The sequence below is a fragment of the Taudactylus pleione genome, unplaced genomic scaffold (genome assembly GCF_031769625.1).
Source record: "Taudactylus pleione unplaced genomic scaffold, aTauple2 ptg000043l, whole genome shotgun sequence".
In the NCBI taxonomy this organism is placed as follows: domain Eukaryota; kingdom Metazoa; phylum Chordata; class Amphibia; order Anura; family Myobatrachidae; genus Taudactylus; species Taudactylus pleione.
In genome coordinates, this window is record NW_028284445.1 from 1068074 (window position 1) to 1093122 (window position 25049).

A 25049-nucleotide genomic window follows, 5' to 3' on the forward strand; every position below is an offset into this window, starting at 1 on the left:
GGTTGCTATGATCAACTTCTCTAATTGTCCACTTCTTTATCCTTTGGAATGTTTGATACATTTCCCCATTAGTCTCATGAATCAAACATGATCAAAGCCTGATCTCATAGATGACAGGGAAGTAGAGGGTGTGTTTGTGTGTTGAGGAAATAATTAGCAATGTTAGCAATCATTGGAGGATTCCATTGTTACTGAATGGGGCATGGAAGTTCTCAATAAATGTCACTGGAAGGAGATAAAGCCATATGGAGAAGAGAAAGAAACAGTTTTATCACTACAGAAAAAAAAGTAATTATTTGCACTGGTCAAAACTGTATGTCACTCATTCCTGACCTGTCTTTTGCCTTTTCACACAGACTGCAGACTTTGGGCCTGATTTAGCAAGGAACAAAATTGCTAATACGCACGCATTTGGCCGATTGTTACGTTATGCGTATGCATCACAGTGCGCAAGTGCGAACTAGCCATTGCGATCGGGACTACACAGACCCATTACAGTGATTGACAGCAAGTTTGTGGGTGGTGACGCGGGGGATGGTCGAGGAAACACAGGCGTGCCAGTGCGTCTGAACGCTGTTACAGGGGCGTGCATAAATTGGCCACTGCGATGCCCTACGCAGCCTGAGGCCTTATAGTGTGCGTGGAAGTCAGCAATTCCTGAGTAAGGTCAGGGCTTGTGCAAGTGTGCGTAAGACTGCGATGGTACTCGATTGTACCGATGTTTTCGCAGTCTTGCTAAACATTACGGATTTGTGTAAGGTAAATTGGGCGTACCTATGTAGTGCTGCGGCGGTATTGCGATTGCAATGGATTAGCAAATTGTCGCAGTTGAACGGCATGCGTAATTCGCAATTGCGTTTCGTAGTGGATCAGGCCCTTCATCCTCAAGTTTGCTATTGTTTTCCTCGATGTTACAGTACTTTGCTTATAGTGTATATACTAGGTACTTAGGATTAGTATTTTTGCAACAAAGGAATCGGTATGGGACAGGTCAGTGGTATCGGACCAGTCTTTAGATTTTTTCATGCTAGATTGTGTACTTTGTCCTCCATTGTGCTATTTTTCTCCTCAGTTTAGTACCTTAGGGCCTGATTTAGAGCTGTACGCTATTCCAATATTTACGCAGTTGAGCATTTATCCGTCAACTGCGTATGCATCATGGTTGCACTGTGCACGCGCCAAGGTACCTTTGCGATACGGCTCACAAAGAAGATTATAGAGGCAACGGGGAGTGGCAGCAAAATGCACAGATGTGTCCCGGGCATTTTCGATGTATGTCATCAGGGCTGGATTATAGGCGGGGCAGACGGGGAGGTCGTCCCGGGGCCCCCACACATAGAGGGTCCCCACACACTGACACACTCCCCCACTACAATGGAGGCCAATTCCGGGATTGGGGGGGATCCCGGGATTTTAGGCCAAAAACACAGAGATTGAACAGCGCATTTTATTTCTGCGGGGGGCCCTAAAAGTTTGATTTTTTCTTTTTGGTCCTGTGGGTCCCCACAAGTTTGTTGCCCAGGGGGCCCCACAGATCTTAATCTGGACCTGCATGTGCCATACACAGATAAAGTGGTTTCCACTACTCAGTTCAAGCGGCCATTCTGCGTGACCATAGGGCTACTCAGATGGCCGATTATCTAATGGTCTGCAACGGTGGCTGCATATTCGTACGCACTTGCTTGGATCTGCGAGGTGGCCGGTGAGTGTATCAAAACATTGCCAGCTGGCTATAGCATTAGCAGATTTTCGCAGAGCAGCTGTGTGCGAGATCGCAGCTGTGAATGCATTAGCGCAAATCTCTGAATCAGGCCCTTCATTCACTTATAGTGAACTAGGTAATTAAGATTAGTGTTTTGTTAAGGTAAAGTCCATGGCCCACTAAATGGGGTTATTTCTCTCATATGAAGATATGTGCATGTGGACACATCTACTATCAGTACATTTATGGTCTGGGGTAGGAAACTGAAGCATTGGGAGAGCATACAGACGCTGATGCAGAGTTGGACGTAACCCTGTTTATGAAGTATATCTTGCGTGTTTTCGCACTGCGCATGCCCTGGAACCACGTTATGCGAAGTCATACGCATTTCAGACGCATCTCGAGTTGTGACTGAAGGGATGTAACTAGGCTATAGTGCAGCGTTCTCAGGTAGGCAACATTCGGAGATGGCATGTTAAGGAATTATGGGCTGTGCAGAATTGGACAGAAGCATAAATGGGCCTGTTTCCACTCATATCATTTGCGCCAACTGTAGGTTGATGAAAGTGCGCCCCTATGATTGCTACAAATACGCAACACGACGGGCCCAGTTTGCTGGCAGAGATGCATACAACGCTGCATACAGATGAATACATGTCTTATAGTACATGCAGGGCCGGTTCTAGACTTTGCAAAGTTTCCTTAGGCGTCCTGAGCTCAGAGGAGCATGGTCTGATCTGGGGGCGTGAACAATTGGCGCAAAAAAAAACCATAAACAAAATACTAATTGTGGGGCTGTGCTGCACAGGGGAGAGCTATTTGCCAGGGGGAACGCCGTTTGCCTAATTCTTGCCTTGTGAAGGCAGATGGGTCCATGCACAATGACGTCACGCAGTGTGATGTTGTCACGACCAACGCCAGTATTCTGGGAGACTGGGACTCCCAGTGGGAGGGAACAACAGCCACACTATTTTGCAATATGGTGTGGCTGCAGTTTATAACTGTAATGGCGGTGGGCAAGAGTGGGAGGGTGCTGTCTGGTTAGACAGCGTGGTGGGGTGACTGTAGCCACACCCTCAGGCTGCAGCACCCCGGGCAATAGCCCTGCTCACCCGCCCCAAGGCTGGTGCAGGGTTTCCCAGCACCCTAGGCAGAACTTCAGCCTACGCCCCCTCCTCACCCCGTTACACTTACTGACACTCAAAATACATGTGTTGTTAATATATATAATATACAGTATAATATATATATATATATATATATATATACAGTCAGGTGCATAAATATTGGGACATTGACAGAATTTTCATATTTTGGCCTCTATTCACCACCACAATGGCTTTGAAATGAAACAAACAAGATGTGCTTTAACTGCAGACTTTCAGATTTAATTTGAGGGTAATTACATCCAAATCAGGTGAACGGTGTAGAAATTACAATGGTTTCTATATGTGCCTCCCAATTTTTAAGGAGCCAAAAGTAATGGGACAAACTAAACAATCCTAAATCTAACTTTCACTTTTTAATACTTTGTTGCAAATCCTTTGGAAGCAATTACAGCCTGAAGTCTGGAATGCATAGACATCACCAGATGCTGGGTTTCATCCCTGGTGATGCTCTGCCAGGCCTCTACTACAAATGTCTTCAGTTCCTGCTTGTTCTTGGGGCATTTTCCCTTCATTTTTGTCTTCATCAAGTGAAATGCATGCTCAATCAGATTCAGGTCAGGGGATTGACTTGGACATTGCATAACATTCCACTTTTTAGCCTTAAAACACTCTTTGGTTGCTTTTGCAGTATGCTTCGGGTCATGGCTTTTTTAGATGTTGTTTGGCAAACTCTAATCTGGTCTTCCTGTTTTTGTGGCTCACCAATGTTTTACATCTTGCAGTGAACCCTCTATATTCACTCTTGTGACATCTTCTCTTGATTGTTGACTTTGACACATATACACCTACCTCCTGGAGAGTGTTCTTGATTTGGCCAATTGTTGTGAAGGGGTTTTTCTTCACCAGGGAAATAATAATTCTGTCATCCACCACAGTTGTTTTCCGTAGTCCTCCGGGTCTTTTGGTGTTACTGAGCTCTCCGATGCGTTCTTTCTTTTTAAGAATGTTCCAAACAGTTGATTTGGCCACACCTAATGTTTTTGCTATCTCGCTGATGGGTTTGTTTTGATTTTTCAGCCTAATGATGGCTTGCTTCACTGATAGTGACAGCTTTTTGGATCTCATATTGAGAGTCGACAGCAACTGATTCCAAATGCAAATGTCACACCTAGAATCAACTCCAGACCTTTTACCTGCTTAATTGATAATGAAATGAGGGAATAGCTCACACCTGTCCATGAAATAGCTTTTGAGTTGATAGTCCCTGTCAAAGCTGAATAATTGAGTGAGACAAGTTCAGTTTAAAATTTAATCGCAGCGACGCCATTTTGGAAATGAGATCACAAGACACCATTTTGTGTGGTCTGTATTAATTCAAGTTATAACCCATTAACTAAGAACAGATGGCAATGTTTTTGTTAACACCAAGGGCAACGGGAAAAACCAGCTTTCTAAGTAGATAAGGAGAGACAATGGGTATTTTTACATACAAATTGGGAATCCCGGGATGCAGATAAAGTATAGTTGTGGCAATTGTAATATAATATCTACACAATTGGATTTGCCTGAATACTAGACAAGATGTCTCCTAATCCCATAGTTTGAGGTGATAATACATTTGCACTTCACACAAGTGTCTGTGAGAACAAAAGAGGTTTTGTTTTCCTTTGAACACAGCAGGTGGGGGCCTGCTGAAAGAGGGCATGTCGAATTACAACCCTCAGCCATCCACACTGATGGAGGTTCACTTCGTGTATGAGAGATTATGCACTTAAATCTCACCCATTAATAACTAGCGTCCTTATATCAAACCCCGAATACCCACACACTACATATTCGCACATAAGGTTCCATAAGCATCAAAATGTATGATTCAAGTTGGTTAAGTTAGTTTAAATGCTAAGAAATAGAGGTTTTTGATATCTAAGGTATTATATATGATAAGCAAGGTATGTTTGATCTCGTTCTGATGCCTACGCTTTTTACAGAATCCCGGTGTTATCGGTGGAGAGATCGCATAATGCAAACTCAAGTTATGGATCGCAGAACTTATAAGCAACAAAATGTTTTAGTTGATGGAATGTTACAGGAGGCGTTACCAGAAAGACCCCGGCTGTTAGAGGCAGGAAAAGTCTATTTGAAACAACCTGTTAAATGTGTCGTTACATATGCTCCTCCTCTGGGAACCAATGAGATCAGCAGGAAGTTTCCCCTTTGTCCTGTTTCAGTCTGGGGGGGAATAAATACATGTGTCCAAACACTGGTTTGGCAGTTCATGCTGAATTTTGGGTGAGCTGAGGATATCTAGTGAGAAGTCTATCTCTGGATCCAGAGGCGCAGCGTATGTATAACCGTACTTGGTCTGTATTATTTCCTTTTACGCCTAAATTATGTATGTATAGATTGCGTGTAACTGACTGTACTTTTACCTGAATAATACTTGTGCGTTGGAACCAGGGCCGGATTACCAATGGGGCGGGTGGAGCTGCAGCTCCAAGCCCACCCATTAAAATAGGCCCACAACAACCCCTGCAGTGCAGACACTGTTGTGAAGATTTTATTTTTTTTCCTGTTACCGTCTCAAACATTAATCTCACGGCCACCTGGGCAGAAGCATTAGGCATTCATACACAAACGTCCCCTCCCTAATGCCAGCCCCCCCCCCCCCGTATGAAGCCCCATGAGCCGATCGAAGCTCCGCCCCCAAATCGGCTGAAGCTCCGCCCCCAAAACGTCATCGAAGCTCCGTTCCCAGATTTGTTCTAAATTGCACCTCCTGTCTGGCAGTGGGACCAGCAGTGAAGGTAGGAGGCTACAGGGCAAAGTGCTATCTCTGCTATCGCTAATTTGGACAGACTTGTCCCGGCAGTAACATATTTGTGAGTGGAGTCCCTGACACGCCTTTAACAGGGCTCTCTGAGTCTGAGGAAGGAAGAGTCCGCACTAAGCCAAAGAGGAGCTGGGAGGATTACAGGAGGGAGCGGAACAGATGTGCCCGAATATAAGAACAGCTCAAGGGACCCATAAAATGAGAGTGTGTGCAAGGAGGAGTGGGAGAAGGTGAGCAGAAACTGTGCCTGCTGGCTGGTTTTTGTTCAGTCCTGGGGTTGCAGGCAGAAGTGGTACCTACTGGGGCAGAATCCAGTGAGTGCTTTTTATCTATGTAATTTTTAATTAAAATACTCTCCATTACAGCCTGATTCCTGCCTAAAGGCTACTCTGGGCCTGATTCGTACCTGCTCGCTAGGCTGCGTTCGCATGCAGCTGGACAATTTTTGCAGTTTTTGGGTCATGACAGGGTAGGTCAATGAAACGCTGGTGTGGATGTGCGAACAAAGGCGTGCCAGTGCATTCTAAGGGCATTTCAAGGACGTGAATAATTAAGATGCAGTGTCATAGTACACATCACCTGGCTGTTTCACACTGCAGCGATTGCAGTGCTTGAGGTAGGATAGGGGCAACCACAAGTTCTGCGTGCGGGTCCGATGGTACTTGATGTTACTGATAAATGCATACACTTCCTGGAGATGACGTGTGTAACGAAGGGAAAGTGGGTGTCTTACATACAGTCAGCGATCGCATGCAAAGACATAGTGGGCATAATAATGTCTTACCATGCGATCGCAGGTTTTGCATACTTTAGCTGCTGATGGCTAGTGCGAACGCATCTTGCGAGCGGGACTGAACCGGGCCCACTATGCGATATGTCATTCAGCGAACGACATATTTCATATTGCATATGTGCGTGTGTACAAACGATATGTCTGTGAATTACATTGTTCACAGACATATCAGGTCAGACCTGCAGCACAGCCAAAGGTACATCTACTTTTGTGTACAGCTAACCCACCAACCACCCATACACTGGCCTCAGGAACCGCCAACACTGGCATCACAATTAGATGGGCAAATTTAAATGCCCGTCCAGTTGTGACATCTTTCCAGACATCGATTTGCTCATTGATAAGTGCGTATCACTTATAAAATCGGCCACTCGGTCAGCGGGACTACCGGTAGGCCGCTGGGCTGCTTAAGTATGTACAGTACTCATCTTAATGTATCTTATTTGATGTATATGTGGCCTAGGATTAGCTAAAAAGATAGCCACACACCCTTTTATTCATGGTCATGCCCACTGTAGTGGCTTGACGTGGAAACTCCCCTCTAGAAATCCTGCGTTTGTCCCTGTAATGATAGATCTGCCCGCAGCTTGTTGTTCGATTTATCCCACTGCTGGTGCCATGATGTGTAGCTAGGTATAGCAGTCACTTGGATGCTTGGTACATTATATGGTGTGACCTGATGTTCTCTATATTATACAGCAGTCACTGCGATACTGTTTTATATGGCAGTCACTGTAATGCACTCTATTTTATTGTGGTCACTGCGATTTTCTTTATATTATATTATATGGCAGCCACTGCAATGCTCTCTGTATTGAATGATGTTTACCGAGATGCTTTCTGTATTATACTATGGTGACTGCGTTACATGGTGGTGACTGCAATGTATAATGGTTACTGCAATGCTCTCTGTATTATGTGGTGATCACAGCGATGCTCTCTACATTATCTGGTGGTCAAGGTGATGTTCTCTGTATAATATGACACACTGCGATACTCTATGTATTATATGGTGGTCACTGCGATGCTCTCTGTGTTATATGCCAGTCATTGTAAAATACTCTCTGCAGTATATGGCAGTAACTATAATGTTCTCGGTATAATATTGTGGTCACTGTGGTGCTCTCTGCATTATGTGGCGGTCACTGACTCTCTAGTAAGTGGCAGTCACTGCGATGTTCTCTTCATTATATGGCAGTCACTGTAATGCTCTGTGATGTATAGACAGCAATACTTAGCCATTGTGTTTTGCAATAGCTGAGCCTCCATGCTCCATTTGAATTGGGTAGATACCCCAGAATAAATACAGCAGGCGCTGGCAACCTAAAATAACGGTACTAAAAATGTGATTTTACATTTTAGTTTTGACAGTGCTGACAACTCTGTTATCTAGGTGTGTATTATCTACAAGGTGGGTAGATGCTGGGCTGAGTCTTTGCCTGGGGTGAAAGGAAGCCTAGCTTCACCCCTGCATGTATGTATACACATACAAAAAAATATTCGCTACAGAAAAAACCCTTAAACTTTTTCTTGTTACAACTTGAAGGTAGGCACTAAACATGCCCTCCATGGACTTAGCCACACCTACTGCACATGCCACACTACCTGTGTAGACCACACCCACACCACACAGGTCACACCTCCGCATCACTAGTGACACAGCCACAGCGATTGTCACACCCCCTTCAGCATCACACAATAGGCCCTTCATAAATTTCAGCTCCAGGCCCATGTGGACATTAATCTGGCACTGGTTGGAACCACAAGATTCCACTCATGTCTTTATTTGCGGTCATACTGCGTACGCAATTAGCGTTGTCTTAGAGGTTTTTAGGCAGGGTTTTGTCTTAGAGGTTTTTAGGCAGGGTTTTGTCTTAGAGGTTCTAGGCAGATGAATCTTAGAGGTTTATAGGAAGGAATATATTAAAAGGTATTTACAAATTTAACATCCCATTACTTTTGGCCCCTTAAAAAGTGGGAGGCACATATAGAAACCATTGTAATTCCTACACCGTTCACCTGATTTGGATGTAATTACCCTCAAATTAAATCTGAAAGTCTGCAGTTAAAGCACATCTTGTTTGTTTCATTTCAAAGCCATTGTGGTGGTGAATAGAGGCCAAAATATGAAAATTCTGTCAATGTCCCAATATTTATGCACCTGACTGTATATAAACAGTATACATATAGATATATATATATATATATATATATATATGTTCTATATATATATATATATATATTTATATATAAATGTATGTTGTGTGTGTGTTGTGTCTCATTAAGTATATTGACCCTGTAGACAATATATAATGTACTGCCTACTGAGCCATTACATTTACTAACACACACACAGCATACATTTCTTGTTAATAAAATATGTATAATATTATATTGACAGTCCACAGCAGCGCCATTATTACACTTATTACTCTTAGTGAAGACTCGTTCCTTCACACTCCCAGGCTCTCAGCCGGGGCAGCATCCATTTCCTGCTCCTCGCCAGGTGTCTATTTACTAAGCCTTGGATGGAGATAAAGTGGATGTAGAGAAAGTACCAGCTAATCAGCTAAAAACTGCCATGTCACAGGCTGTGTTTGAAAAATTACAGTTAGGAGCTGGTTGGTTGGTACCTTATCTCCTTTGACTCCAAGGCTTAGTACATAGAGGGAAGAAGATGAGCGATTGGAAAGTATAGAGCAAGGGGGTGGGCAATTGCTTCATGATTGCCATGCCTTGCTTTCACAAACAAGAAGTGAAAGCAAGACCTGTGAGTGGCACATCAGTGGCAGCGTTGACATAGGCAGCCTGAGTCCGGTCCAGACATAGCATTGGAGTGTGGGAGAAACACAAGCACGAGGAGAACATAAAAACTCCACACAGATCAGGCATGTCTGGGAATTGAACTCATAACTGCAGTGCTAATGCTAAACAGTATGCCAACTGTACTGCCCTAAATAGGGATAGTAGTAGTGTAAATATGTTGATAAATACACCTACTGTAGATAATCCAAATATAATTTAATAAAAAAATGTATTATTATTATTATTATTATTATTGTCATCATTGTTACTACTGCTTTCAGGTAGAGTATGTGACTCTAAATGTAGTACTAATAGTTAATGTATATTAAAAATGGATCAATAATACACAGTACATATTATCAAAATCAGATATATTTGAAGCAACCGTGTGTATGGTTAAATGATTATAAATGATTAATCCATTGAAGAAAGCTGATTCAGATCCAGTATAAAGTAGAAAATTAAATGAACGGGTAACAGGTCACTGCCTATTCCAGTCAAATACAGTGTGTAAAGTTTAAAGCAAAAAGAGACACAACCTGTGGTATCAGCAGAATAAAATCTAACAATAACTTACTAACTATGGTAGTAGGACATGATCAAAGTACCAGAAGGCTCCTTGGGCCTGATGTTGGCAGGTCAACACCGGAACAGGGCTGCTGCTGTTTGTTATTAACATTGAAATGTTGCAACACTACTGTCATAGGTTATTGCTGCCACCATTTGAGTGTATACAGAGCAGAACAAAAAGTACTCAACTGTTTGAGAAACCATAAGGATCACTGTGTAGATCTTGGCAGTGACCTTCTAGAACATCGGGATAATGCTTTTGATTAATGCTATCTAGAAACCATAATAATCTAGTATTGGAACAGAAAAGATAATAAGCACTTAAGAGAATATTTACTAAGGTGCCGGTTTTCAGAAAACCACAGAAAACAAGACATCTAATCACTAAATCAATGGACTACTTAATATGAATACCAGAGCAAACATTCAAGTATACTGTACCTACATAATATTAATCATAGAAACAAACAGCATACCAGACTAGTACACTTATGCTGGGTATACACTGACAGATATATCACACGTTCCACTGAACGGGTGTTATATCTGTAGTGCATTGATGGGTGTGTACAGACGATGCAGCACAGCGAATGCCAATATATCTGGCTGTGTGTACGGGTGACTCGCCGACTGGCCTTACACTTGCTGCAGGGCATGCCGACACTGACATCACAATGGGCAGGCAAATTTACAGTAAATGGGTCTCTATATTTCACTAAAGTTCAAAAATTAAGTTCTGTACCCGCTCTGCCTTTGATTCAACTTTGCTTTGTCTGTTGTTAATGTAGGGATATTTGGAACTGATAACAAACAACCACCTGTATTTTGATAGACCAGCTCATGCAGCAAGGTAAAAATTGTAATTATAAATATATTTAATCTGCCCTCTTTTAGGTGACGCAAGTTTCAAATTCATTTTGAAGGGACAGTTATCAATAATGAAAAAAGTTCTTTCCTACAGAGCTACTGTCTACAAAACATACATTATTTATCTAATAAGTATTAATTTCCCGTTGATGTTATTGCGTTTTCTATGGCAGCCCAGTAATAAACTATATGTAAACTGTGCTTCCAGTAGGTATTTCCTCTGACCTATACTGTACATCTATTATCAAATAACCCAGCATCCTGTTTTTAAACTTGTTGCATAATGTGGAACGTTTACAGTGATTTCCTCTCCGGCATGTTCTCTAGGAAAACGTGTTTGCCTTTCATGAACAATAAAAATAAGTTGAAATAAACTAATAACTCAAAGCGAACACTTCATTAAAAAAAAAGAATTACAATAAACTGGAATTCCTATGGAGGTAAATATTGTGTTACAGTCAGTAGGCATACAATATACTGAGGGTTCTATTTACTAAGCAGTGTTAGGAGACAGAGTGAAAAGCTCCCAACTGTCATCTTACAGGCTGTGTTTGAAAAATGACAGTAGGGAGCTGATTGGCTGGCACCTTATCACTTTCTTATCACTGTCTCCTAACACTGCTTAGTAAATAGACCCCTGAATGCGTGGCGAAAGGTTTCTTCAACACCAATCAAAATAATGACATAAAAATGTGAACATAGGGCCTGATTCAGAGCCGCTCGTAAGCGGCCGCTCGTTCGCTCCGAGCGATGTTTGCCCAACTGCGCATGCATACGGATCGTAATACGCATGCGCGAACCAGTCAGTGCGGCCGAAAATCGTTTGTTCGCTAAATAGCGAATGCCTGCTATTTTGAGTGACAGGAGGAGGCGTATGTGGGTGGTAACAGGGGAAGGTGCTTGAAAACGGGGAGTGGAGATCAGAACGCAGGCGTGCTTAAAGGTCAAAACGGGCGTTTTATGGGTGTGCATAATTAATACAGCAGCGTCACTGAACACGTCACTGGGTTATTTTATAGTCAGAACTGCTCGCAAAATTGTGGTAGGAAAAACCAACCACAAGAATAGCGAGCAGTTCATACGCTGGTCGATGTACTCCATTAATCTAATAAATAGCGGACATGACGTAGGATGCGAGCGGCCAGGGGGCGTATTTTTTCAAAAAACGACCGCAAGTTTTGTTCGCTCGTTCAGACCTAGAGGCGTGAACAGACTGCAAAGAGCGAATTGTTCATTTGAATAGCCACCCCTATTTTCTGAACGAGCGAGCGCTAATTGCGTCCGGCTCTGAATCAGGCCCCTAGGGCCTGATTCAGAGCCGCTCGTAAGCGGCCGCTCGTTCGTTCTGAGTGATGTTTGCCCAACTGCGCATGCGTACGGATCGTAATACGCATGCGCGAACCAGTCAGTGCGGCCCAAAATCGTTTGTTCGCTAAATAGCGAATGCCTGCTAATATGAGTGACAGGAGGAGGTGTATGTGGGTGGTAACAGGGGAAGGTGCTTGAAAACGGGGAGTGGAGATCAGAACGCAGGCGTGCTTAAAGGTCAAAACGGGCGTTTTATGGGTGTGCATAATTAATACAGCAGCGTCACTGACCACGTCACTGGGTTATTTTATAGTCAGAACTGCTCGCAAGATTGTGGTAGGAAAAACCAACCACAAGAATAGCGAGCAGTTCATACGCTGGTCGATGTACTCCATTAATCTAATAAATAGCGGACATGACGTAGGATGCGAGCGGCCAGGGAGCATAGTTATCCAAAAAACGACCGCAAGTTTTGTTCACTCGTTCAGACATAGAGGCGTGAACAGACCGCAAAGAGCGAACGGTTCATTTGAATAGCCACCCCTATTTTCTGGACGAGCGAGCACTAATTGCGTCTGGCTCTGAATCAGGCCCATATACCATTGCAATGTGTAATTGCACCTCGCTGTCTAAATATCATTGCTGGTATCACCTACTTGCCTTCTCCAGGATGACTGTTTTACGATCCTATTCTCTACAATTGCTGTTCCATGCCCTAATCCCAATCTACAAAAAAGTGTATTTATTTCTCTCTTCCCTTAAGATTTTCATGGTACAAAATACCCTGGTATCTCCTGGGCCCAGTAGTGCAAGGGTGGCGTGATCCTCTTAGCACACACCGCCGTTTTGTTCACATTTTCTACAGAGGGCCCCTGGTGTGCAGAACTGCACCCTCATACGTGGCCCTTCACCCCTCACTTATCCAAGTAAATCTCTTAACAGCCCTGACCAAATATATGGGCCTTTGTGGTTCATTAACTTCAGCTGCCTCAATGCATCTGCAATGTCTGTACCCCATGCCACAGAAGGAAGGGGGGTATTCATGAAAGCATAGAGAGATAAAATGTTGAGAGATAAAGTACCAACCAATCTGCTCCTGTTATTGTACAGGCTGTGTTTGAAAAATGGCAGTTAGAAGCTGACTGGTTGGTACTTTATCTTTCACAATTTTATCACTCTCCAGTCACGGGGGTAAATTGCTATTTTTCCAAACTCGGGAATTTACTTTGAAAAAACAGGGGTATTTTCTGTATATTTAGAGGTGATCATGGACGAATGCACCCGAAAATACAACTACAAATGAATATACCATCATCTGAACACGGCAGTACTTTCCCCAGACAGGAATACAACACGAGAATTTAATAAAAATTGTGATTAAAATCACAGGTGTAATAAAACCAAAAATGGTGTAAAAATATACTTACAAATAGACCCCCTCATCAGCAGCATGTCTAGCAGATACATACACAGATCAGTGTGACTCGTGTATGTTTCTGACTTTTGGGGTTCAATAAATGGTTAATTTTTATTTTTTTTAAATGATGTGACCCCCCCTTCCCAAAGCATAACCAGCCCCGGGCTCCTAAGCCAGTCCTAGTTCTAAATATATGGGGAAAAAACGTGTAGGGTTCCCCCGTATTTTAGAAACCAGCACTGGGCTCCCAGAGCCAGTCCTGGTTTACAAAATAGGGGTAAAAAATACGCTGGTTTCCCCTAATTTTAAAACCAGCACCGGACTCAAATCTAGCTGGGGTGTAATGCCACAGCCAGGGGACCCTTTCACCTCAGGGAAGGTGGGGACCCCCCAATAAAGGGGTCCCTCTCCTGAGCACCCTGGGCTTACGCTGAAGCCAGAGGCTTTTCCCTGCACCCCTGGCTGGTGGGTGCAGGGGTAATAGTGGGAAAATTAGAATGATACTATTGTTTTTTACAGTAGAATCACAAGCACCAGCATGCCTAACCTTTGGCACTTGTGGAACTACAAGTGCCAGCAGGCGGCCGGCACCTGTACCCCCACTGAATTGTTAAAAGAAGACAGTACATACACCGTAGAATGTAAAAGTTAATTACATACCTAACACACTTACACATACTCACCTTCTACCAGATGTTCACGTCCCCTTCTTCAGTAGAATTCCCACGGGTTTACCTGTGATAAAAAAATCTGATAGTATCAAAAAACAACAGTATCATTCTAATTTTACACTATTACCCCTGCACCCACCAGCCAGGGGTGCAGGGAAGAGCCCCGAGCTTTAGCGTAAGTCTGGGGTGCTTGGGAGAGGGAGGACTCCTTTAGTTGGGGGATCCCTACCTCCCATGAGATTCCCAGATAGTGCTGACTAGCTTGGGGTGTTAACACTTTGGCCGCGTAGACCCGGTGAAAGGGTCCCCTGACTGTGGTATTACACCCCAGATAGATTTGAGTCTGGTGCTGGTTTTAAAAATGGGGGGAACCCCACACATTTTTTTCCCCTATTTTTAAGACCAGGACTGGCTCTGGGAGTCCAGTGCTGGTTCCTAAAATACGGGGGAACCCTACACATTTTTTCCCCATATTTTTAGAACCAGGACTGGCTCAGGAGCCTGGGGCTAGTTATGCTTTGGGTGGGGAGCACATAATTTTAAAAATAATTACCTTTTAGTTTCACACACACACACACACACACACACACACACACAAGCAACCTGCACGTATCTCACTGATATGTGCAGGCTGCTTGTTCGGGAGGAAAACACAGGCAGGAAACACTGGAATTAGACATGCGTAGGAACGATCACATACACCATCAGGAAACACGATCTTGACAAACTCGGGAGCTTGATAAATTCCCATATTTATTTTAAAAAAAAAACTCCCGATTCTGATCGTTCCAACTAGGGGTGAGCGGGTTCGGATTTCTGAAATCCGAACCCCCCCGAGCCCCCCCGATCCGAGTCCGATCCGAGTCAGGCTCGACTTTTCCCGCCTGACTCGGATCTGAAATCGAGGCAAAACGTCATCATCCCGCCTTCCAAGTCTCGCGGGTTTTGGATCCTATATAAGGTACCCGCGTCGGCGCCATTTTCTCACTCGGCTGTGGACAGTGAAGAGGGAGGGTGGGAGTTAGGGCTGGCTGGGCTGTGTAGTGTAGTGTAGTGTAGTGCTGCTATTGTCCACTACTTCAAAGTCCATAGGGGCTGGCTGTGTTGTGCTGTGCTGCTGTTGTTAATAGGGGCTGTGTCCACTACATCAAAGTCCATAGGGGCTGTCTGGACTGTGTTGTGCAGTCAGTTCTCCATAGGGGCTGTGTCCACTCCAAAGTCCTGTGCAGTGTCCCAGTCCTAAAGGGGTGCTGTAGTGTTGTCCAGGGGGTGCTCTGTCCATCAGGGGTGCTCCCCCCAAGTGCTAAAAAAATTATATATTTTCTGTGTTTGTCAATTGTGTGCGCAGTAGCCGCACGTGCATCAACAAAGTAGTGCCAAGCGTGCGCCTGTGTCATAAGTAAAGGGCCGGCTGGCTTGACCGTTAAAGGGTGCTGTAACCCCCAAAGTACACTCCAGTCCAAACCAAAAAAAAATTATTTTCTGTGTTTGTGAATTGTGTGCGCAGTAGCCGCACGTGCATCAACAAAGTAGTGCCAAGCGTGCGCCTGTGTCATAAGTAAAGGGCCGGCTGGCTTGACCGTTAAAGGGTGCTGTAACCCCCAAAGTACACTCCAGTCCAAACCAAAAAAAAAATTATTTTCTGTGTTTGTGAATTGTGTGCGCAGTAGCCACACGTGCATCAACAAAGTAGTGCCAAGCGTGCGCCTGTGTCATAAGTAAAGGGCCGGCTGGCTTGACCGTTAAAGGGTGCTGTAACCCCCAAAGTACACTCTAGTCCAAACCAAAAAAAAAATTACTTTCTGTGTTTGTGAATTGTGTGCGCAGTAGCCACACGTGCATCAACAAAGTAGTGCCAAGCGTGCGCCTGTGTCATAAGTAAAGGGCCGGCTGGCTTGACAGTTATAGGGTGCTGTAACCCCCAAAGTACACTCCAGTCCAAACCAAAAAAAAAATTATTTTCTGTGTTTGTGAATTGTGTGCGCAGTAGCCGCACGTGCATCAACAAAGTAGTGCCAAGCGTGCGCCTGTGTCATAAGTAAAGGGCCGGCTGGCTTGACCGTTAAAGGGTGCTGTAAACCCCAAAGTACACTCCAGTCCAAACCAAAAAAATATATATTTTCTGTGTTTGTGAATTGTGTGCGCAGTAGCCGCACGTGCATCAACAAAGTAGTGCCAAGCGTGCGCCTGTGTCATAAGTAAAGGGCCGGCTGGCTTGACCGTTAAAGGGTGCTGTAACCCCCAAAGTACACTCCAGTCCAAACCAAAAAAATATATATTTTCTGTGTTTGTGAATTGTGTGCGCAGTAGCCGCACGTGCATCAACAAAGTAGTGCCAAGCGTGCGCCGGTGTCATAAGTAAAGGGCCGGCCGGCTGGCTTGACCGCTAAAGGGTGCTGTAACCCCCAAAGTACACTCCAGTCCAAACCAAAAAAAAAATTATTTTCTGTGTTTGTGAATTGTGTGCGCAGAAGCCGCACGTGCATCAACAAAGTAGTGCCAAGCGTGCGCCTGTGTCAGAAGTAAAGGGCCGGCTGGCTTGACCATTAAAAGGTGCTGTAACCCCCAAAGTATACTCCAGTCCAAACCAAAAAAAATATTATTTTCTGTGTTTGTGAATTGTGTGCGCAGTAGCCGCACGTGCATCAACAAAGTAGTGCCAAGCGTGCGCCTGTGTCATAAGTAAAGGGCCGGCTGGCTTGACCGTTAAAGGGTGCTATAACCCCCAAAGTACACTCCAGTCCAAACCAAAAAAATATATATTTTCTGTGTTTGTGAATTGTGTGCGCAGTAGCCGCACGTGCATCAACAAAGTAGTGCCAAGCGTGCGCCTGTGTCATAAGTAAAGGGCCGGCTGGCTTGACCGTTAAAGGGTGCTGTAACCCCCAAAGTACACTCCAGTCCAAAAAAAAAAAATATATTTTCTGTGTTTGTGAATTGTGTGCGCAGTAGCCGCACGTGCATCAACAAAGTAGTGCCAAGCGTGCGCCTGTGTCATAAGTAAAAGGGCCGGCTGGCTTGACCGCTAAAGGGTGCTGTAACCCCCAAAGTACACTCCAGTCCAAACCAAAAAAAAAATTATTTTCTGTGTTTGTGAATTGTGTGCGCAGTAGCCGCACGTGCATCAACAAAGTAGTGCCAAGCGTGCGCCTGTGTCATAAGTAAAGGGCCAGCTGGCTTGACCGTTAAAGGGTTCTGTAACCCCCAAAGTACACTCCAGTCCAAACCAAAAAAAACATTATTTTCTGTGTTTGTGAATTGTGTGCGCAGTAGCCGCATGTGCCTCAACAAAGTAGTGCCAAGCGTGCGGCTGTGTCATAAGTAAAGGGCCGGCTGGCTTGACCGTTAAAGGGTGCTGTAACCCCCAATGTACACTCCAGTCCAAACCAAAAAAAAAATTATTTTCTGTGTTTGTGAATTGTGTGCGCAGTAGCCGCACGTGCATCAACAAAGTAGTGCCAAGCGTGCGCCTGTGTCATAAGTAAAGGGCCGGCTGGCTTGACCGTTAAAGGGTGCTGTAACCCCCAAAGTACACTCCAGTCCAAACCAAAAAAAAATTATTTTCAGTATTTGTGAATTGTGTGCGCAGTAGCCGCACGTGCATCAGCAAAGTAGTGCCAAGCGTGCGCCTGTGTCATAAGTAAAGGGCCAGCTGGCTTGACCGTTAAAGGGTGCTGTAACCCCCAAAGTACACTCCAGTCCAAACCAAAAAAAAAATTATTTTCTGTGTTTGTGAATTGAGTGCGCAGTAGCCGCACGTGCATCAACAAAGTAGTGCCAAGCGTGCGCCTGTGTCATAAGTAAAGGGCCGGCTGGCTTGACCATTAAAGGGTGCTGTAACCCCCAAAGTACACTCCAGTCCAAACCAAAAAAAAAATTACTTTCTGTGTTTGTGAATTGTGTGCGCAGTAGCCACACGTGCATCAACAAAGTAGTGCCAAGCGTGCGCCTGTGTCATAAGTAAAGGGCCGGCTGGCTTGACAGTTATAGGGTGCTGTAACCCCCAAAGTACACTCCAGTCCAAACCAAAAAAAAAATTATTTTCTGTGTTTGTGAATTGTGTGCGCAGTAGCCGCACGTGCATCAACAAAGTAGTGCCAAGCGTGCGCCTGTGTCATAAGTAAAGGGCCGGCTGGCTTGACCGTTAAAGGGTGCTGTAAACCCCAAAGTACACTCCAGTCCAAACCAAAAAAATATATATTTTCTGTGTTTGTGAATTGTGTGCGCAGTAGCCGCACGTGCATCAACAAAGTAGTGCCAAGCGTGCGCCTGTGTCATAAGTAAAGGGCTGGCTGGCTTGACTGTTAAAGGGTGCTGTAACCCCCAAAGTACACTCCAGTCCAAACCAAAAAAATATATATTTTCTGTGTTTGTGAATTGTGTGCGCAGTAGCCGCACGTGCATCAACAAAGTAGTGCCAAGCGTGCGCCTGTGTCATAAGTAAAGGGCGGGCTGGCTTGACCGTTAAAGGGTGCTGTAACCCCCAAAGTACACTCCAGTCCAAACCAAAAAAAAATTATTTTCAGTGTTTGTGAATTGTGTGCGCAGTAGCCGCACGTGCATCATCAAAGTAGTGCCAAGCGTGCGCCTGTGTCATAAGTAAAGGGCCGGCTGGCTTTACCGTTAAAGGGTGCTGTAACCCCCAAAGTACACTCCAGTCCAAACCAAAAAAAAAATTATTTTCTGTGTTTGTGAATTGTGTGCGCAGTAGCCGCACGTGCATCAACAAAGTAGTGCCAAGCGTGCGCCTGTGTCATAAGTAAAGGGCCGGCTGGCTTGACCATTAAAGGGTGCTGTAACCCCCAAAGTACACTCCAGTCCAAAACAAAAAAAAAATTATTTTCTGTGTTTGTGAATTGTGTGCGCAGTAGCCGCACGTGCATCAACAAAGTAGTGCCAAGCGTGCGCCTGTGTCTTAAGAAAAGGGCCGGCTGGCTTGACCGTTAAAGGGTGCTGTAACCCCCAAAGTACACTCCAGTCCAAACCAAAAAAAAAATTATTTTCTGTTTGTGAATTGCGTGCGCAGCAGCCACACGTGCATCAACAAAGTAGTGCCAAGCGAGCGCCTGTGTCATAAGTAAAGGGCCGGCTGGCTTGACCGTTAAAGGGTGCTGTAACCCCCAAAGTACACTCCAGTCCAAATCAAAAAAATATATATTTTCTGTGTTTGTGAATTGTGTGCGCAGTAGCCGCACGTGCATCAACAAAGTAGTGCCAAGCGTGCGCCTGTGTCATAAGTAAAGGGCCGGCTGGCTTGACCGCTAAAGGGTGCTGTAACCCCCAAAGTACACTCCAGTCCAAACCAAAAAAAAAATTATTTTCTGTGTTTGTGAATTGTGTGCGCAGTAGCCGCACGTGCATCAACAAAGTAGTGCCAAGCATGCGCCTGTGTCATAAGTAAAGGCCCGGCTGTCTTGACCGTTAAAGGGTGCTGTAACCCCCAAAGTACACTCCAGTCCAAACCAAATAAAAAAATATTTTCTGTGTTTGTGAATTGTGTGCGCAGTAGCCGCACGTGCATCAACAAAGTAGTGCCAAGCGTGCGCCTGTGTCATAAGTAAAGGCCCGGCTGGCTTGACCGTTAAAGGGTGCTGTAACCCCCAAAGTACACTCCAGTCCAAACCAAAAAAATATATATTTTCTGTGTTTGTGAATTGTGTGCGCAGTAGCCGCACGTGCATCAACAAAGTAGTGCCAAGCGTGCGCCTGTGTCATAAGTAAAGGCCCGGCTGGCTTGACCGTTAAAGGGTGCTGTAACCCCCAAAGTACACTCCAGTCCAAACCAAAAAAAAAAATATTTTCTGTGTTTGTGAATTGTGTGCGCAGTAGCCGCACGTGCATCAACAAAGTAGTGCCAAGCGTGCGCCTGTGTCATAAGTAAAGGGCCGGCTGGCTTAACCATTAAAGGGTGCTATAACCCCCAAAGTACACTCCAGTCCAAACCAAAAAAATATATATTTTCTGTGTTTGTGAATTGTGTGCGCAGTAGCCGCACGTGCATCAACAAAGTAGTGCCAAGCGTGCGCCTGTGTCATAAGTAAAGGGCCGGCTGGCTTGACCGTTAAAGGGTGCTGTAACCCCCAAAGTACACTCCAGTCCAAACCAAAGAAATATATATTTTCTGTGTTTGTGAATTTGTGCGCAGTAGCCGCACGTGCATCAACAAAGTAGTGCCAAGCGTGCGCCTGTGTCATAAGTAAAGGGCCGGCTGGCTTGACCGCTAAAGGGTGCTGTAACCCCCAAAGTAGACTCCAGTCCAAACCCCCAAAAAAATAATTTTCTGTGTTTGTGAATTGTGTGCGCAGTAGACGCACGTGCATCAACAAAGTAGTGCTAAGCGTGCGCCTGTGTCATAAGTAAAGGGCCGGCTGGCTTGACCATTAAAGGGTGCTCTAACCCCCAAAGTACACTCCAGTCCAAACCAAAAAAAAATTTATTTTCAGTGTTTGTGAATTATGTGCGCAGTAGCCGCACGTGCATCAACAAAGTAGTGCCAAGCGTGCGCCTGTGTCATAAGTAAAGGGCCGGCTGGCTTGACCGTTAAAGGGTGCTGTAACCCCCAAAGTACACTCCAGTCCAAACCAAAAATAACATTATTTTCTGTGTTTGTGAATTGTGTGCGCAGTAGCCGCACGTGCATCAACAAAGTAGTGCCAAGCGTGCGCCTGTGTCATAAGTAAAGGGCCGGCTGGCTTTACCGTTAAAGGGTGCTGTAACCCCCAAAGTACACTCCAGTCCAAACCAAAAAAAAATTATTTTCAGTGTTTGTGAATTGTGTGCGCAGTAGCCGCACGTGCATCAACAAAGTAGTGCCAAGCGTGCGCCTGTGTCATAAGTAAAGGGCCGGCTGGCTTGACTGTTAAAGGGTGCTGTAACCCCCAAAGTACACTCCAGTCCAAACCAAAAAAAAAATTATTTTCTGTGTTTGTGAATTGTGTGCGCAGTAGCCACACGTGCATCAACAAAGTAGAGCCAAGCGTGCGCCTGTGTCATAAGTAAAGGGCCGGCTGGCTTGACAGTTATAGGGTGCTGTAACCCCCAAAGTACACTCCAGTCCAAACCAAAAAAAAAATTATTTTCTGTGTTTGTGAATTGTGTGCGCAGTAGCCGCACGTGCATCAACAAAGTAGTGCCAAGCGTGCGCCTGTGTCAGAAGTAAAGGGCCGGCTGGCTTGACCATTAAAAGGTGCTGTAACCCCCAAAGTATACTCCAGTCCAAACCAAAAAAAATATTATTTTCTGTGTTTGTGAATTGTGTGCGCAGTAGCCGCACGTGCATCAACAAAGTAGTGCCAAGCGTGCGCCTGTGTCATAAGTAAAGGGCCGGCTGGCTTGACCGTTAAAGGGTGCTATAACCCCCAAAGTACACTCCAGTCCAAACCAAAAAAATATATATTTTCTGTGTTTGTGAATTGTGTGCGCAGTAGCCGCACGTGCATCAACAAAGTAGTGCCAAGCGTGCGCCTGTGTCATAAGTAAAGGGCCGGCTGGCTTGACCGTTAAAGGGTGCTGTAACCCCCAAAGTACACTCCAGTCCAAAAAAAAAAAATATATTTTCTGTGTTTGTGAATTGTGTGCGCAGTAGCCGCACGTGCATCAACAAAGTAGTGCCAAGCGTGCGCCTGTGTCATAAGTAAAAGGGCCGGCTGGCTTGACCGCTAAAGGGTGCTGTAACCCCCAAAGTACACTCCAGTCCAAACCAAAAAAAAAATTATTTTCTGTGTTTGTGAATTGTGTGCGCAGTAGCCGCACGTGCATCAACAAAGTAGTGCCAAGCGTGCGCCTGTGTCATAAGTAAAGGGCCAGCTGGCTTGACCGTTAAAGGGTTCTGTAACCCCCAAAGTACACTCCAGTCCAAACCAAAAAAAACATTATTTTCTGTGTTTGTGAATTGTGTGCGCAGTAGCCGCATGTGCCTCAACAAAGTAGTGCCAAGCGTGCGGCTGTGTCATAAGTAAAGGGCCGGCTGGCTTGACCGTTAAAGGGTGCTGTAACCCCCAATGTACACTCCAGTCCAAACCAAAAAAAAAATTATTTTCTGTGTTTGTGAATTGTGTGCGCAGTAGCCGCACGTGCATCAACAAAGTAGTGCCAAGCGTGCGCCTGTGTCATAAGTAAAGGGCCGGCTGGCTTGACCGTTAAAGGGTGCTGTAACCCCCAAAGTACACTCCAGTCCAAACCAAAAAAAAATTATTTTCAGTATTTGTGAATTGTGTGCGCAGTAGCCGCACGTGCATCAGCAAAGTAGTGCCAAGCGTGCGCCTGTGTCATAAGTAAAGGGCCAGCTGGCTTGACCGTTAAAGGGTGCTGTAACCCCCAAAGTACACTCCAGTCCAAACCAAAAAAAAAATTATTTTCTGTGTTTGTGAATTGAGTGCGCAGTAGCCGCACGTGCATCAACAAAGTAGTGCCAAGCGTGCGCCTGTGTCATAAGTAAAGGGCCGGCTGGCTTGACCATTAAAGGGTGCTGTAACCCCCAAAGTACACTCCAGTCCAAACCAAAAAAAAAATTACTTTCTGTGTTTGTGAATTGTGTGCGCAGTAGCCACACGTGCATCAACAAAGTAGTGCCAAGCGTGCGCCTGTGTCATAAGTAAAGGGCCGGCTGGCTTGACAGTTATAGGGTGCTGTAACCCCCAAAGTACACTCCAGTCCAAACCAAAAAAAAAATTATTTTCTGTGTTTGTGAATTGTGTGCGCAGTAGCCGCACGTGCATCAACAAAGTAGTGCCAAGCGTGCGCCTGTGTCATAAGTAAAGGGCCGGCTGGCTTGACCGTTAAAGGGTGCTGTAAACCCCAAAGTACACTCCAGTCCAAACCAAAAAAATATATATTTTCTGTGTTTGTGAATTGTGTGCGCAGTAGCCGCACGTGCATCAACAAAGTAGTGCCAAGCGTGCGCCTGTGTCATAAGTAAAGGGCTGGCTGGCTTGACTGTTAAAGGGTGCTGTAACCCCCAAAGTACACTCCAGTCCAAACCAAAAAAATATATATTTTCTGTGTTTGTGAATTGTGTGCGCAGTAGCCGCACGTGCATCAACAAAGTAGTGCCAAGCGTGCGCCTGTGTCATAAGTAAAGGGCGGGCTGGCTTGACCGTTAAAGGGTGCTGTAACCCCCAAAGTACACTCCAGTCCAAACCAAAAAAAAATTATTTTCAGTGTTTGTGAATTGTGTGCGCAGTAGCCGCACGTGCATCATCAAAGTAGTGCCAAGCGTGCGCCTGTGTCATAAGTAAAGGGCCGGCTGGCTTTACCGTTAAAGGGTGCTGTAACCCCCAAAGTACACTCCAGTCCAAACCAAAAAAAAAATTATTTTCTGTGTTTGTGAATTGTGTGCGCAGTAGCCGCACGTGCATCAACAAAGTAGTGCCAAGCGTGCGCCTGTGTCATAAGTAAAGGGCCGGCTGGCTTGACCATTAAAGGGTGCTGTAACCCCCAAAGTACACTCCAGTCCAAAACAAAAAAAAAATTATTTTCTGTGTTTGTGAATTGTGTGCGCAGTAGCCGCACGTGCATCAACAAAGTAGTGCCAAGCGTGCGCCTGTGTCTTAAGAAAAGGGCCGGCTGGCTTGACCGTTAAAGGGTGCTGTAACCCCCAAAGTACACTCCAGTCCAAACCAAAAAAAAAATTATTTTCTGTTTGTGAATTGCGTGCGCAGCAGCCACACGTGCATCAACAAAGTAGTGCCAAGCGAGCGCCTGTGTCATAAGTAAAGGGCCGGCTGGCTTGACCGTTAAAGGGTGCTGTAACCCCCAAAGTACACTCCAGTCCAAATCAAAAAAATATATATTTTCTGTGTTTGTGAATTGTGTGCGCAGTAGCCGCACGTGCATCAACAAAGTAGTGCCAAGCGTGCGCCTGTGTCATAAGTAAAGGGCCGGCTGGCTTGACCGCTAAAGGGTGCTGTAACCCCCAAAGTACACTCCAGTCCAAACCAAAAAAAAAATTATTTTCTGTGTTTGTGAATTGTGTGCGCAGTAGCCGCACGTGCATCAACAAAGTAGTGCCAAGCATGCGCCTGTGTCATAAGTAAAGGCCCGGCTGTCTTGACCGTTAAAGGGTGCTGTAACCCCCAAAGTACACTCCAGTCCAAACCAAATAAAAAAATATTTTCTGTGTTTGTGAATTGTGTGCGCAGTAGCCGCACGTGCATCAACAAAGTAGTGCCAAGCGTGCGCCTGTGTCATAAGTAAAGGCCCGGCTGGCTTGACCGTTAAAGGGTGCTGTAACCCCCAAAGTACACTCCAGTCCAAACCAAAAAAATATATATTTTCTGTGTTTGTGAATTGTGTGCGCAGTAGCCGCACGTGCATCAACAAAGTAGTGCCAAGCGTGCGCCTGTGTCATAAGTAAAGGCCCGGCTGGCTTGACCGTTAAAGGGTGCTGTAACCCCCAAAGTACACTCCAGTCCAAACCAAAAAAAAAATATTTTCTGTGTTTGTGAATTGTGTGCGCAGTAGCCGCACGTGCATCAACAAAGTAGTGCCAAGCGTGCGCCTGTGTCATAAGTAAAGGGCCGGCTGGCTTAACCATTAAAGGGTGCTATAACCCCCAAAGTACACTCCAGTCCAAACCAAAAAAATATATATTTTCTGTGTTTGTGAATTGTGTGCGCAGTAGCCGCACGTGCATCAACAAAGTAGTGCCAAGCGTGCGCCTGTGTCATAAGTAAAGGGCCGGCTGGCTTGACCGTTAAAGGGTGCTGTAACCCCCAAAGTACACTCCAGTCCAAACCAAAGAAATATATATTTTCTGTGTTTGTGAATTTGTGCGCAGTAGCCGCACGTGCATCAACAAAGTAGTGCCAAGCGTGCGCCTGTGTCATAAGTAAAGGGCCGGCTGGCTTGACCGCTAAAGGGTGCTGTAACCCCCAAAGTAGACTCCAGTCCAAACCCCCAAAAAAATAATTTTCTGTGTTTGTGAATTGTGTGCGCAGTAGACGCACGTGCATCAACAAAGTAGTGCTAAGCGTGCGC